General features: G+C 46.7%; 1 long non-coding RNA gene across 2 annotated transcripts in view; it reads left to right on the top strand.

Annotated features, from left to right (window-relative positions):
* Positions 1-76: 76 nt before the first annotated feature.
* Positions 77-15,578, top strand: part of LOC117067673 — a 99,468-nt gene continuing 83,966 nt past the window's right edge. For both annotated transcript variants that reach the window (XR_004430821.1, XR_004430820.1), the window contains exons 1-2: positions 77-646; positions 5,652-5,770. This is a non-coding gene — a long non-coding RNA (uncharacterized LOC117067673). The remainder of the gene's footprint in view (positions 647-5,651; positions 5,771-15,578) is intronic.

Here is a 15,578-nt window from a genome sequence, read left to right as displayed (position 1 = left end):
CTAGAGCGTCTCAAGCGGCCCCGCCCCTTGTTCTGTTCCAGTTTCCTGGCCTCCATTTTTCCGGAAGCTGTTTTTCTCCTGGGGCGGGACTTCCGGAAGCAGAGTGTCAGGAAAAGCCTTTCTGGGGAAGGCGGGTGTTAGGAGTTTGGAGTTTCGCTGAGATGCGCCTGTTGCCACCGCATAAGAGCTGTGCCCTCAGGGCACGTCAGCCCCTCAGAGTTTGAGTTTGAGGTGATTGTAGTGGTTGTGAGGATTAAATGTGAGGACATCAGTTGTATTGAGCATTAGCACAGGCGCTTTTGCTAATTTTGTTTCCATTGTAATTCGTATGCATACATGTTAGAACGTGATCATTTTTACGTGGTGGCGCGCACGTGTAGGCCAGGGAGGCTGAGGCAGGAGACTCGCTTAAGCCCGGGAGGCGGAGGTTGCGGTGAGCCAAAATCGCGCCACTGTACTGCAGCCTGGGTGACAGCAAGAGCCTGTCTCAAAACAAAGCAAAAGAAAACAAACAAACAAAAAATTTAGTGTTTTTTGGAAAGAAAAGCAAGAGTAGAGGACAAGCTCTAAAGCAAGAGAGTCTTGACTCATTCGTTAGCTGCGTGATCTTGACCTCTCAGAGCCTCAGCTTTCTTATCTGCAAAACGTGAGTAATAACAGCAATAACAGTATCTCCTACTTCAGAATATATTTAGAATTCAGTCACCTGATAATATAGCAATAGCCCTTTGAGTGGCTCTGTCACAGAAGAGGCACCCAGTAAATGATAGAAAATTAAAATACAAAATGTTTCAACACATACACAATATAGCTGACCAGGGACATCACAGAGGTAGATGTTCCAATACCAGCTCTTTGAAAAAAACACCTAATCCCCTCTTCTGTCGCTAATGAGGATTTCTCCCTGAAAGGGATTTCAGTTAAAGTCGCTAGAAATACAGGGAGCTCCCTTAAAAGAGGGAGATAATTGACGTGGAAGGTCCACTCATATGATTTTTTTAAGATAGTTTACCGGAAGCTCAACTGAAATACGATTTTTTTATAAATAATCAAAAATATCACTTCTATTCAGAAAGTAGGGGAGATTCAAGTCATATAGATTCCTACTCGAAATTCTTGACACCTGACTTTCCAGGATCACATTTTCATATGTAGACCAGTTTCCTCTTGGTTTCTTCAGTTAAGTCAAAACTGCACGTCCCTCTTTCCCCATGTATTTTTGCTCATTAGTGTATTTATTGAGCTGTTTTCATTCAAATATGAAATTTTTTATGAGAGATTACCACCCACTGTGTGAAAACATTTTGTACTTGAAATAGCCATCCCAGTGAGGGTCAGGAAAACGCTTCAGATCTACTTTACACAGTTAGAGGGCTTTAAAACTGAGAAGATTATCATACCACCATCTCCATAAGTATTCAAAATAAAAATGATAGTTTTTAAAAGCTGCTTAAGGGCTGGGCACCGTAGCTCATATCTGTAATCCCAGCATTTTGGGAGGCCAAGGCATGAGAATAGCTTCAGGCTAGTAGTTCAAAACCTGCTCTGTGGCCAGGCATGGTGGCTTACACCTCCCAGCATTTTGGGAGGCTGAGGTGGGTGGATCACCTGAGGTCAGGAGTTTGAGACCAGCCTGTCCAACATGGCGAAACCCTGTCTCTACTAAAAACACAAAAATTAGCTGGGAGTGGTGGCATGTGCCTGTAATCCCAGCTACTGGGGAGGCTGAGGCAGGAGAATCACTTAAACCCCTAGAGGCAGAGGTTGCAGTGAGCCAAGATCGCGCCATTGCACTCCAGTCTGGGTGACAGAGGGAGACTCCATCTCAAAAATAAACCAACCAACCAACCAACCAGCTCTGGCAACAAAGCAAGACCTCATCTCTACCAAAAAAGACTAAAAAATTTAAAAATAAGTAAATAAAAATTAGCTGGACATGGTGGCATGCACCTGTTGTCCCAGCTACTCTGAAAGCTGAGACAGGAGGATCACATGAACCCAGGGGTTTGAAGCTGCAGTGAGCTGTGATCATACCACTTTACTACAGCTTGGCTGACAGAGTGAGATGCTCTCTACAAAAAAAAAAAAAAAAAAAATGAAAACTGCTTTTAAAAAGTGTAGTGCAATAAAATACTGATTTTCCTGCGATGAGTGCTTTGATCCTTTTTAAAAATATATCAAATTTCACACACACACAAAACATTGGTTCCTCTATTTTTTTTTTTTGAGGCGGAGTCTCGCTCTGTCGCCCGGACTGGAGTGCAGTGGCCAGATCTCAGCTCACTGCAAGCTCCGCCTCCCGGGTTTACGCCATTCTCCTGCCTCAGCCTCCCGAGTAGCTGGGACTACAGGCGCCCGCCACCTCGCCCGGCTAGTTTTTGTATTTTTAGTAGAGACGGGGTTTCACCGTGTTCGCCAGGATGGTCTCGATCTCCTGACCTCGTGATCCGCCCGTCTCGGCCTCCCAAAGGGTTCCTCTATTTTATTGGTGCCGTATGTTCATGTCTATCTGTTGGGTAATCTCAAACTACTTATCTCAAAATTATAGGAGGAATCACTTTTGGTCATCTACGTATATAAAATTCTGAGGGCTGGATGGTATTCAGGTTGTTTCTAGGGCCCAGTGTACCTTTCTGTGCTTACACTCTGGGCCATATTTTTATTCCTGGTATATGAAGACAATAGCTAGCACTTCTTCAATCTGAGGTTATACTGGAATGGAAATTTCATGAGCCTGCGATTTGTCTATCTGGTTCTCTGCTGTGTCATTAGCTCATAGGACAGAGTCTGGCTTGTGGCAGACGATAAATACCAGGAAATTAGAAACAAGCCAGTAGCTTAAATGAGGTTTTCAATTTACAACTAAGCAGGGCCTAAAATTCAATCAAGACAACAATGAATGTGTTTTCTGAAGGCAGTTGGTTTGACTGGTAACTCCAAAAGGACAGTTCAGAGAGTCTGAAACAGAAAAGTGTCTCTGCACTTGCTGGAGTAGAGGCAGCCTGACCATCAGGACAGCAGAGAAAGTGGAAGTCGAGGCGACAGACTTTCAGAAGTCAGTGATATCAACAATTAATATAATCCAGCCGCTTCCTCTTGCTTTGAGTCTCTTTTTGTTATTCATTTTGTATATGGGCAGCTTGTGGCTTGAAATAACTTTCAGTCCTTTTGTTGCTCGCAGTTCTCTGCTCCTTGCAGTGGCTGCTGGGTGGCTCAATGGGAGTGGAACCTTTAACATGGCCCCACTCACAGGTGTGGGTCCTGGGTAATGGCTCTGCTGGGGGTGCTTTGGTTCATTTCCCATTGCCTCTTCATCCATGTAGATGGTCTACATTCAGCAGTCAGACTGAGCTTCTTTGAATGGTGGTCAGCCTCCAGGAGGAGGAAGTGAAATTGCGGTGCTTCTGAAGAATGAGGCCCAGAAGTCGATGCAAGACACACACAGCAGCCACCTAGATTCAAAGGGAGGAAAATTCTATTCTACCTCTTGAGGGGAGAAGTATCCAAGTCAAATTGCAAAAGGGCCCTTGAAATGGAAAAGTCCAGGCTTTCCTGGAGCCCTCTGATTATTCTAGGGGGTTCTATGAAGAGATGGCTGCCAGGCAGAATCATCTGGCCAATGAATGCTGGGAGCAGTACATTTTCATATGCTTGTAGTTACAAAGGTATAATTTATAACTTGACTTTCTGCCATACATGCTTGTAAGTGTGGATGCCATAAGCTAGTCCACTCATCTATGGCCATCTCTTGGGTGTATTCATAAATCAGACTTTTGTGCCTACAAAGCTGGGGCAGTTACTGGGATCCTCAAGATCTGGTGATCTGACCAAGGGACACATACTTTGGGACTCAGTCTGAAATACCCTCTGGCCTTCTCCACACAGACGTTCATTCATTGATTCATTCAATACACTCATACACACACACGAGTTTCTAGACACTGTTCTAGGGTTCTAGATACTGTACTAAGACCTTGGTGTACAGAAAGACCAACAAGGTCTTGCTCTCAGAAAGCTCAGGAAGTTGGTGTCTTGGGCACTAGGATGGGGCCCCAGGGCACACAAGAAAATGTTATAACAGAATCAGGACAGGGATGCTTTTGTCTTCATTGGGTCTGAGGTGTTTCCGGTTTAGAGTCCTAGAAACCCAACAAGTCCAAACTTGATGGCCACAATGCATCAGAGGGAGAATTGGTTTTTGAAACAAAAGTTACTTTGGGCTGGGCACAATGGCTCACACCTGTAATCCCAGCACTTTGGGAGGCCCAGGCGGGTGGATCACTTGAGGTCAGGAGTTTGAGACCAGCCTGGCCAACACGACGAAACCCCATCTCTGCTAAAAATACAAAAACTAGCCAGGCGTGGTGGGGGGCGCCTGTAACCCCAGCTGCTTGGGAGGCTGAGGCAGGAGAATCACTTGAACCCGGGAGGTGGAAGTTGCAGTGAGCCAAGATCATGCCACTGCACTTCAGCCTGGGCAATAGAGCGAGACTCAGTCTCAAAAAAAAGTCTGCAGTCATGTACAGCAATGTCCTAGACCTTCACATTCACTCACCACTCACTGATGCACACCAGGCAACTTACAATCCTGCAAGTTCCACTCATGGTAAGTGCCTTATTCAGGTGCTAATCTTTTTTTTTTTTTTTTTTAGACAGAGTTTCACTCTTGTTGCCCAGGCTGGAGTGCAGTGGTCCAATCTCGGCTCACCACAACCTCTGCCTCCTGGGTTCAAGCAGTTCTCCTGCCTCAGCCTCCCGAGTAGCTCGGATTACAGTCATGCACCACCACACCTGGCTGATTTTTTTTGTATTTTTAGTAGAGATGGGGTTTCTCTGTGTTGGTAAGGCTAGCCTCGAACTCCCATTATCGGGAGATCCACCCATCTCAGCCTCCCAAAGTGCTGGGATTACAGGCGTGAGCCACCACGCCCGGCTTAGGTGCTAATTTTTTATACCACATTTTCACTGTATCTTTTCCATGTTTAGATAGATTTAGATACAGAAATACTTACCATTGTATTACAATTGCCTGCGGTATTTAGTACAGTCACATGCAGCACTGGTTTGTAGCCTAGATGCAATAGGTTGTACCATACAGCACAGGTGTGCGTAGGCTGCACCATGTAGGTTTGCATTTGTGCCCTCTGTGATGTTTGCACAATGACAAAATTCCCTAACAAGGCATTTCCCAGAACGTATCCTTGCCATTAAGTGATGCATGACTCTACACCAGAAACCAGAAAGAAAGAAGAAAGGAAAGTATCTCAGCCTGGCTCAGGCTTGGAGAGGCTGCAGCTCTGCCGTAATTAATGCCACCCAAGCTTTGTCACCTTTTGAGCCTCAGGGCCAAGCAGGTGCCCAGGAATTCGTGGAGCTCAGTGTTTACTGAGGGCATGGAGCATCTGCCCAGCCTGAGTCACCCCAGGCTGCCATCCCCAAATACCACAGACTGAGTGGCTTCCCCAAGACATCAATTTTCTCAGTTCTGGAGGTTGAAAGTCCAAGATCAAGGTGTGGGCAGGGCTGGTCTCTCTCTCCTGAGGCCTCTCTCTTTGCAAATGGCCTTCTTCTTGCGGTATCTTAATGTGGTCTTTCCTCTGTGCTCATATGCCCTGGTGTGTCTCATGTGTCCTAATCTCCTCTTCTTATAGGGACACCTGTGAGCTTGGATTAGGATCTACCCTAACAGCCTCATTTAATTAATCACCTCCTTAAAGGCCCTATCTCCAAATGTCGCATCGTGAGGTACTGGGGGTTACAGCTTCAACAGGTGAGTTTTGACCAACCTGGCCAACATGGTGAAACACCGTCTCTACTAAAAATACAAAAATTAATCAGGCATGGTGGCGGGCGCCTGTAATCCCAGCTACTGGGGAGGCTGAGGCAGGAGAATTGCTTGAACTCGGGAGGCGGAGGTTGCAGTGAGCCAGGATCATGCCACTGCACTCTCCAGTCTGGGCGACAGCCTGGGCGACAGAGCAAGAATCCGTCAAAAAAAAAAAAAAAAAAAAGAAGGAATGGTGTCAGAGAAGGCTTCTCACAGAACATATGGCACGATTAGGATTTAGAAAACATTGAGAGATTTCCAGGATGGCAAGATGAGGAAGGCTATTCTATCCAGAGCTGGCAGCATGGAGACAGGAAAGGTAGGAGTGTGCCAAGAAGCGATCAGATACACAGCAGTTCACTGAGGGTTCACGTCATCATAAGCGCACTTTCCACACACGTGTCCAGATCACCTGCTCCTCCCAGCGCTCTTGTGAGGTGTAGCCTATTACTATTCTCATTGCACAGATGAGAAACTGAGGCTGAAAGGGCTTAACTTGCACAAGATTACAAAACTAAGTGATGCAGTTAGCATGCACACCCCGGCTGCTTAGTTGCTGAGTTCACATTCCTCCCAAGCCACTATTTCGCCTCAAACAGTTGCTATTACTGTAGGATACATTCAGGATGAAGTAGGATGAAGGAGGGTCGGCGAGGAGGCTGGCAATCGGCGAAAATCACAACATGAAGGACGTTGGAGGTTTCCTTTTATCCTTTCATCCTTTCATCCTGCAGTCCTGCCTCCAGTTCTCCCGGGTCAGAGGACGGGGCGCAGAGGACTGGGCGCAGAATCGGGTCCTGGAGGAGTGCAATGCGCGCCCGTGGTCACTAGAGGGCGCAGAAGCGCCGGCCCTGGGGAAGGCTGAGCCAGGAGGCGGGATCTCAGATCCCTGCGAGTTTGATTTATTCTCAGGGATCTGAGAATTCTAGAATTCTTCAGTTTAGCACTTTCCACTGAAGGTCTTGTAAAATCGTGCACACAATCACTGCAGGGCTGAGGGAGACCCTTACATAACTAGGAATGCCCCTCGAGTCGGTGTCCACGTTGGCATTCCTGTTTATGGCGCTAATGGTGCCACATGATCCCCAAAGGACCAGAGTTTACTGTTTAATTCTTCACTCAAACTGGAGCTCAGAGATGCGTTCTCAGGGGCCTCAACGTGTGTGTGTGTGCCTGTGTGTATGTGTTATGTGTGTCTGTGTGTCTGTGTATGTGTGTATGTGTTGTGTGTGTATTATGTGTGTATGTGTGTGTGGTGTGTGTATGTGTGTGTGGTGTGTGTATGTGTGTGGGCTGTGTGTGTGTCTGTATGTGTTGTGTGTCTGTGTGTGTGTGTGTGAATGTAGGTGTGTATGTGTGTGTATGTGTGTATGTGTGGGTTGTGCGTGTATGTGTGTGTGATTGCATGTACGTGTGTATTTATGTGTGTATGTGTGTATGTATGTTTCTCTGTATGTGTGTGTGTGTGAATGTAGGTGTGTATGTGTGTGTATGTGTGTATGTGTGGGTTGTGCGTGTATGTGTGTGTGATTGCATGTACGTGTGTATTTATGTGTGTGTATGTGTGTATGTATGTTTCTGTGTGTGAGCGTGTGTATGTGTGTAAGTGTGTGTATGTGTGTGTCTTTCATTTAATTGGGTTCTTTATGTTACTCGCATTTGGGAAATGCCAGTGCAGGATCCCGAGCTCCCTGGAGGTATCCCTGGAGGTGAGCCCAGGTGTGTCAAGGTGTCCCGTGCAGAGACAGTAACAACCCGGGGTGTCAGGAGCTGTCCAGGGAGGAGGGTGAGGGTGGTGCGGCTGGTTTCTGTGGAGACAATGTGGTGCAGTCAGGGGTTCATGGACTTTGGGGTGCTGAACCTGACCCAGAGCAGCCAGGTAACCTTGGGCAAATGTCTTAGCCACTCTGCACCTTGCCCTCCAGGATTGCCATGAGGATGAAAGGAGGTAGCAGAGGTAAGGAATAGGCATCTCTCCATCCTTCTCCTTTCCCCCATCCTCTCCCTCTTTCCAGCCCCCTCTCTCCCTCCACCTCATTCCCTCCCTCTCTCCTCTCTCTGTCTTCCTTCCTTCCTCCGCCTCTCTTCTTTCTCCCTCATTCTTCCTCTTTCTTCTCTCTTCCCCTCCCTTTCTCTCCTTCTTGTTCTTTCTTTCCTTCTCTCTCTCCCTCCCTTGCTCCCTCTCTTCCTTCTCTCCTTCCCGTTCTCTTCCTCCCTTCCTTTTTTCCTTTCTCTTTCTCTCCCTCTCCTTTCTTTTTTCCTTACTCTCTCTCCCCTTTTCTGTCTCCCCATCCCTTTCTCCCATTTTCTCCTTCTCTCTCTTTCTTTCCCTCCCTCCCTTCCTTCCTTCCTTCCTTCTTCCTTCCTTCCTTCCTTCCTTTTCTTTCTTCCTTCCTTCCTTCCTTCCTTTCTTTTTTTTTGACAGGGTCTCGCTCTGTCGCCCAGGTTGGAGTGCAGTGGCGAGATCTCGACTCACTACAACCTCCTCCTCCCAAGTTCAAGCCATCCTCCCACCTCAGCCTCCCAAGTAGCTGGGACTACAGTCTTGTGCCACCACGCCCAGCTAATTTTTGTATTTTTAGTAGAGATGAGATTTCTCCATGTTGGCCAGGCTGGTTTCAAACTCCTTGGCTCAAGTGATCTGCCAACCTCGGCCTCCCAAAATGCTGGGATTAGGATGTGAGCCACCATGCCCGGCCCTTTTCTCTCTTTCCCCCGCTTTCTCTTTCCCTTGCTCCCTCGCGTCCCTTTTTTCTTTCTCCCTCTCCTCTTTCTCCCTCTTTTCTTCTCTCTCTCTCCCCCTCCCTCTCTCAATCTCTCTCAGTTTCCCCAGGTTCAGAATGCTTTCCCATTTCTTTTTCTGGCAGTTAATACACTAAGTTGTCATCATTTACTTGTTATATGTCTTTCTAGACTGTGGCTTCAATAGGGGCAAAGGACAAGGAGTTTGTATCTCATTCTAAGGGAACAGGAAGCCTCCAGAGCGTATATGAGCAGACAATGGAATGATTAGGTTTTCATCTTCAGAGGCTGGCTCTTGCTGCTGTGTGGAGAGGAGGCAGGGAGGACACAGGGGCACAGTGAGCCTGTAGGGGCCGGCTTGTAACCTGGACGGAGGTAGGAATGGCAGAGATGAAGAGAAGTGCGCAGATCAGGACCTGGTTTTACACGGAACCCTCAGAGCCTGCTGATGGACGACGGGTGTAGTCAGGGGAAAACAATAGTCAGGAATCAAGGAGAGCTCCAAGGTTTTGACCTGGCCAAGTGGGCTGATGAAGTTGCCTTTTGTGGGGAGAGTAAAAGACAGATGGGGAGCATATTTTGGGTAAAAAGCAAGCGTTCTGTCTTCCACGTGTCATATTTGGATTGCCAATTGTACGTAGACCCAGCACATGCTCTGTTCTACCCCTGACTCTGGAGTTCTAGGAGAATTGAGGATTCGGGACATAGAACTGTGGTTCACTGACATTCGGATGTTGTATAAAGCCATGGGGCTAGCTGAGACCCCCTAGGGAGAGTCATCTCATATAGTGAAGAAGACATGTCCCAGGCCCAGCCTGGAGACTGTGACATTTCCAATATTGAAACTTAAGCAGAGGAGTTGGAGCCAGGAAAAGGAGGCCAAGGAGGAGCTGCCAGTGAGTCACTGGAAAACCAGTAGCACGTGGAGTCTCAACAAGAAGAAATGAAAGCATTTAAGCAGAGTGAAAATTTTGGCAAGTGCTGCTGAGACGTCAGATTTCATATGAACACAGGTGGGCAAATCACCCCCACTCTGCATGCTTAGCTACCGGTCATGGCATCCTTCCTTCCCCACGCCCCTCCCCACTTCACACAGCACCTCAGCATCCTTCTCAACATAGTGTTATTTTTTCTTATTTTATTTTTCTTGAGATGGAGTCTCGCTCTGTTGCCCAGACTGGAGTCCGGTGGCATGATCTTGGCTCACTGCCCCCTCCACCTTCCAGGTTCAAGCCATTCTTCTGCCTCAGCCTCCCAAGCAGCTGGGACAGCAGGCAGCCCCCACTATGCCGGACTAATTTTTGTAGTTTTAGTAGAGATAGGGTTTCGCCATGTTGGCCAGGCTGGTCTTGAATTCCTGACCTCAGGTGATCTGCCCACCTTGGGCTCCCAAAGTGTTGGGATTACAGACGTGATCCACTGCACCCAGCCCATTTATTTATTTCTAATTTTTGCCATAGACGGAACAAATCAACACAGTGTTTCTGGAAACCACTACTCATGGACTGAAGATGGCATGTAAATGAAATCTATTTGCCATTCTTTGTGTAATCTCATCTCCCAGCTATCTAGATGAAGACATTGCATCCAAAAGAGATAGTTACCTTGGCAATACTTCACCACTACACATCCATATTCACCTTTCAGTCTAGCAGTGTAGTGATAGGGCCATGAGGAAAGACGTATTTGTGTGGATTCTATGACATTTTTGTGGAATCCTTCTGCTGTTAGTCAGGGTTCTCCAGAGAAACAGATAGGATGTGAAGATGAAACGATAGATACATAGACTAAATAGATGATAGATTTAGGTATCATCTACCAGATAGAGGTAAATAGATGATATATTTAAATATACCTAGAACCATAGATGATAAATATAAATATAAATATAAATCTTTTATTATTTATTTGTTTGTTTGTTTGTTATTTTTTGAGACGGAGCCTTGCTTTGTTGCCCAGGCTGGAGTGCAGTGGCGCGATCTTGGCTCACTGCAACCTCCGCCTCCTGGGTTCCAGCTGTTCTCCTGCCTCAGCCTCCCAAGTAGCTGGGATTACAGGCATGTACCACCACGCCCGGCTAATTTTTGTATTTTTAGGGGTTTCACCATGTTGGCCAGGCTGGTCTCAAACTCCTGATCTCAGGTGATCCTCCCGCTTCAGCTTCTCAAAGTGCTGGGATTACAGGTGTGAGCCACCGTGCCCAGCCAGATACATAGAAATCTTTTAATAAATATTTTAAGGAATTGGTTACAGTGATTGTAGAGATGGACAAGTTCAAAATCTGCAGGGTAGGCCGGCAGGCTGGAGACTCAGTGAAGAGTTGCTATTCAAGGCTGAGGACAGCCTGCTGTCAACATTCCTTTTTCCTTTGGGAAGGTCTTTTCTTGAAAGCCTTCAGCTGATTTGATGAGGCCCACCCACACTGCAGTGAGTCCTCAGCTTTACCCAATGTCCACTGATTTAAATGTTAATGTCACCTAACAGATCTCTCACAGAAACATCTAGAGTAATGTTTAACCAAATACCTGGCTACCACGACCTAGCCAAGTTGACAGAACGAACCATCACACTATTGGTTGACGTTGGTTACTTCTAAGAAACTGAGTTAAAAGTGGTCTCGTTTGATGTCGCAAGGAGGGGTAGGGGTAGAAAGAGCAATCCTGGTGGATGCTGGCTGTCCCTGGCTGAGGAAGCGTACCTCCACCCACCGTGGTGAACTTGGCTTTGGTGATTTTAAAAGCACCGGAAAACTGAGTGCCCTCATGAAAGCAGTAACAGTTACAAATTACTGAGCATTTACTGTGTACTCGGCATCCTGCTAGGTGCTTTTCATGGCTTATCTTGTTTGGAATTACTGTGGTCCCATCTGGCAGACACAGTGCACAGCTTTGCCCTGCCTGGGGTCAGCTACCTCCTCAGGCCTCTAACCCAGGAAGTTGGCTGGACACAAGGCCCATGTCTCTGGGACCCGCCGATCTCTCCCAGCCCTGCTCCACAAGTTGGGAGATGTTTTTCAAGAGAGATAATGAGCAGGAGTTTCTCTTCTCCTTCCTTAGCTTTCACTCAAACTTTTTGTCCTCTTCATTTCCTCAGGGGCTTAGGCTTTTGAAACCAAATCCTGGAAGACTTCTTTGTTCTCAGCTCTCTCTTCTGCCTAGTCCCTCCCGAGAGTGGGCCTAGCTGTTTGGTGAGGAAAGGGCACAGGAGGACTTTTCTGGGAAGAAAAAAATTGGTTAATATTTTTTAAGACATTACCCCACCTCGTTGGTGACAATCGATCATTTTAGCATATCTCCTTTCCTGGCCATATATTTTACTTTCTTTTCCCTTCTGTCCCTGCTTCCCTGCACCTCCATAATGTCATAAAGGAAGGGAGATGAGCTCAAAGCTTTGAATATACCTGACCATTACTGACTCAAGACAATGCTACAGGCTCCTGTTTTATAAGAGAAAAAGAATTCATGGAAGCTTTTCTGGAATGCGGCTTTATGTTCATATTCTACCCACCCCTCTCTCTCTCCTCATAACTAAAGGAAGCTGGTAGCAACCACCCTGCTTTGCAGCTCAGCTGGTAGAATGCCTGGAGAGCAGCCAGTGGCCTGGGTTCAATCTCCTGATAAGTCATCAATTTCTTTCTCACCCAAAACATCTGGTTTGGGATCCTGAGTTATGAGCTAATATTAAATATAAAAGTTTATAGCATCACATATATAATGCTGTTGATTAGAAACATCAAGAAAAGTAATTGACTGGAAGGGACTTGGTGTGACCAGCTGCCTGAACATCTGGATGGGATCCAAGGGGCCTGAATTGAATTCCCAATTCATCCATTCGTACTTGGCCAGCAGTATCTGGTTTGGAATCTTTAGAGATTTGACTCTCCTCCTTGGCTATGGCTTTTTCTCAATGCTTTATATATAAGCATGTGAATGTGTGTTTCAGTTAACTGAAAAAAGCTAAAATAAAATCATTGTAGTTTTTATCTTCTCTTGCATCTGTTCATTAGACATTTATGGTTTTTATGATTTCCCGAGCCTCCTCATGTTACCAACAGTGAACACTAGGGGGCAGTGTACACTCATGTTTTTCCTCCACGGGCTAAGATTTCTGAAAAGTGTCCCAATCCACCTCTCCATCTGGTTTGCAGTTGAGTTGCCCAGGAGCGGGAAGGGTTCCTACCAGCATGGGCCTTTGTTCTCAGAAAGCTTCTCTGAGATACATTACTTAGATACATCCGTAAAATCCCTCGGTCAACTGTACCCCGGTGACCTATAGCCTGAAGTTAACCAAGCCTTTTCATGACAGCCTATGTTCTGTTTGCTGAATAGCTGCCTCTCCTTCCTTTCTCTTTTCTGTTGGGTTTGGTTCCTGCCAGAACAACAGGGATTTGCCCATCTCCCCTGACACATTCCGGTCCAAGGTTTAAGCAGGGCAGTCATTTCCTTACTGGAATCCCTTCCCAAACAGCTTCCTCCCAAGCTATCAGGCAGAAAGTATTTTGCATCTCCTGTGCCAACTCAGGCCGAGGTAGCTGCTTGGAGTATTATTTTGAGAAGGTCTCAGGGTCCAGGCTCAAGAGCAAGAATGCTATGCTCGATTGGTAATGTCTTCCTCCCTTCCCTTCCCTTCCCTTCCCTCTTTCCTTCCTTCTGTTCCTCCCCCGCTCCTTTCCTCCCTTCTCCCCTCCACTCCTTCCTCCTTCCTTTCTTGCTTGTTGAATTCCTTTGAAGAGCCAGGTTACTGGGCTAAACATTTCAATAGTGGACAAGATCGTCTTGGTTTCTGCCCTCACAGAATTTACAAACCAATAAGAGAGACAGTGAAAAAACTGGGCACGTGGTAAACCCTATGCTAGGGAAGCAATCGTGTGCTGTGGGGCACGTGGAAGAGGTACCTCACCCAGTCTTGGGCGTGAAAGATGAAACAAGGATGCATACCATAAAACCAAGGAGGGAAGGGGCAAAGAGACAAGAGTCAAGGGGGAAATGTTAGAGCAGAAAAATGCAGGCAGCTCTTGCTTTTCACTTTGCTGCTCTGAGTCAATCTTGGACTACAAACCACCCATATCCCTCACCTGCGGATGTCTTAGGTGGCAAAGTTTACTGCCTGCAGGGGCCAGGAAGGTAATATGGGTGATCCAGAGGATCAGAGCAAGCCAAGTCTCCGTGCTCCATCCAAGGGGGGGCGGTGCGCCATCTTGGGCCAGGCAGTGGTGGCTCTGTAAAATGCAGGCTCAGACGGTATCAGATCTCGGGACTGTTTTGCAATGGAGGCTGAAAACTAGATTTTATGTGAAATTTTCTGAAAATATTTACTAACACTTTATGGGCGAAAAAGCTTAGGCATGAAGGCAAGTTTGGGCCCTTTAATGGCGCCTTTGCGTCAGTGTCCGCCACCTAGTGGTGGATGTGAGTTGCTTCACTCTGTTTTTCTGTAACAGAAGCCCCGGAACCAACTTCCTTCCTTGCTCCCTTCTTAAATTTGGCTTTTGATTTACAAAAAAAAAAAAAAGAAAATTGTTATGAAACGTTTAGAGTGCCACCCTGATGGCGGTTTTGAGCCTTTCTCTTCCGGAAATCAGTGAAATTGAAGTTGGGGGCGGATGGGGTGATGTTGAGACGGTTGTTCAGGACTTGGTTGGGGGGGTGATGACAGTGACAGGCTTGAACACCTGCTTTGCTGGTGTGAACTTGCAGGCTGATTCCAACCGATTGAATGAAATGTGATTAACATCTTGACCTGTTTGGAGTCCAGATCCAGAGACTTCCAATGCTCCTTGCAACTTTAAGGATATATGATTCCATCGTGAGAGTGGGCCTTCTCAGCCAGGGTCTCCGGAGCCTTAGGGCTTTTTTCTGAATGGGCTTCATGGTGGTCTTTGAGCCCCCTCGAAATTGTGTGCAAAAGTGTTTGCTTGTGCATTTTTCTTGGAGAGAGCTGCTAGCCTGAGTCAGATTCTCAAAGGGCCTATAACTCAGGAAGGGGAAAGGCAAGGCTGAAAAATGGGTTTCTCAAACTGAATGAGTACCCCAATGCTTGTTAAAATGCAGACTGTGGCCGGGTGCGGTGGCTCATGCCTGTAATCCCAGCACTTTGGGAGGCCAGCATGGGTGGATCACGACGTCAGGAGTTCAAGACCAGCCTGGCCAACATGGTGAAACTTTGTCTCGACTAAAAATACAAAAATTAGCTAGGCACGGTAGTGGGTGCCTGTGATCCCAGCTACTCGGAAGGCTGAGACAGGAGAATCACTTGAACCTGGGAGGCGGAGGTTGCAGTGAGCTGAGATCACGCCACTGCACTCCAGTCTGGGTGACAGAGGGAAACTCCATTTAAAAAAAAATGCAGATTACTGGGTCCCACCCCCAACATTGCTGATTCAATAGGAGTGGGGTGGGACCCCAGAAATTGCCTTTCTAGCAAGTTCCCAGGTGATCAGACCACAGGGTGCAGACTCCTGATGGAAAGCAACAGCACTTAGAGAACAGGTCTCATGTGTTCTGCCCTGATGCTGGAACTCATAGTTGGGAGTCTTGCTTTCAAGTACAAAGCAAAAAAAAAAAAAAGAAAAGAAAAAAAAAAAGCACTGTGTTTTATTTCTTGATGCCGCCTAACTCCTGATTCCATCCTTTGCTTTGTCAAAAAACACTTTAAAGATTCTAGGCAACAACTCTTCCTTTTGGATCTTTGACTTAATGACTTGCTGCTTAGAAGCCAAAAGACAGTGAGCTGGCTTCTGGAGAATGGGAGGCTGAGGAGTGTGATGGCGCCGTAACAAGGATAGGCAGTATCTAAGGGCACTATCATCATATACACATTAAGAATATATTATATATCCTTAAAGTTGCAAGGAGCACTCAAGGTCTTTGGATCTGGACTCCAGAAAGTTCAAAGTGTTAATTGTATTTCATTCAGTAGATTGGAATCAGCCTGCAAGCAGCAGAGATGCGTACTGCCTGTCTCCTTCCACACCGCTGCCACTGCATTAGAATTTGCTCAGAGGAGTATC

This window comes from Trachypithecus francoisi, unplaced genomic scaffold (assembly GCF_009764315.1).
Source record: "Trachypithecus francoisi isolate TF-2019V2 unplaced genomic scaffold, Tfra_2.0 Lachesis_group20, whole genome shotgun sequence".
NCBI lineage: Eukaryota > Metazoa > Chordata > Mammalia > Primates > Cercopithecidae > Trachypithecus > Trachypithecus francoisi.
Note: the sequence above shows the minus strand (reverse complement) of the source record. Positions and strands in the feature narration are given on the sequence as shown.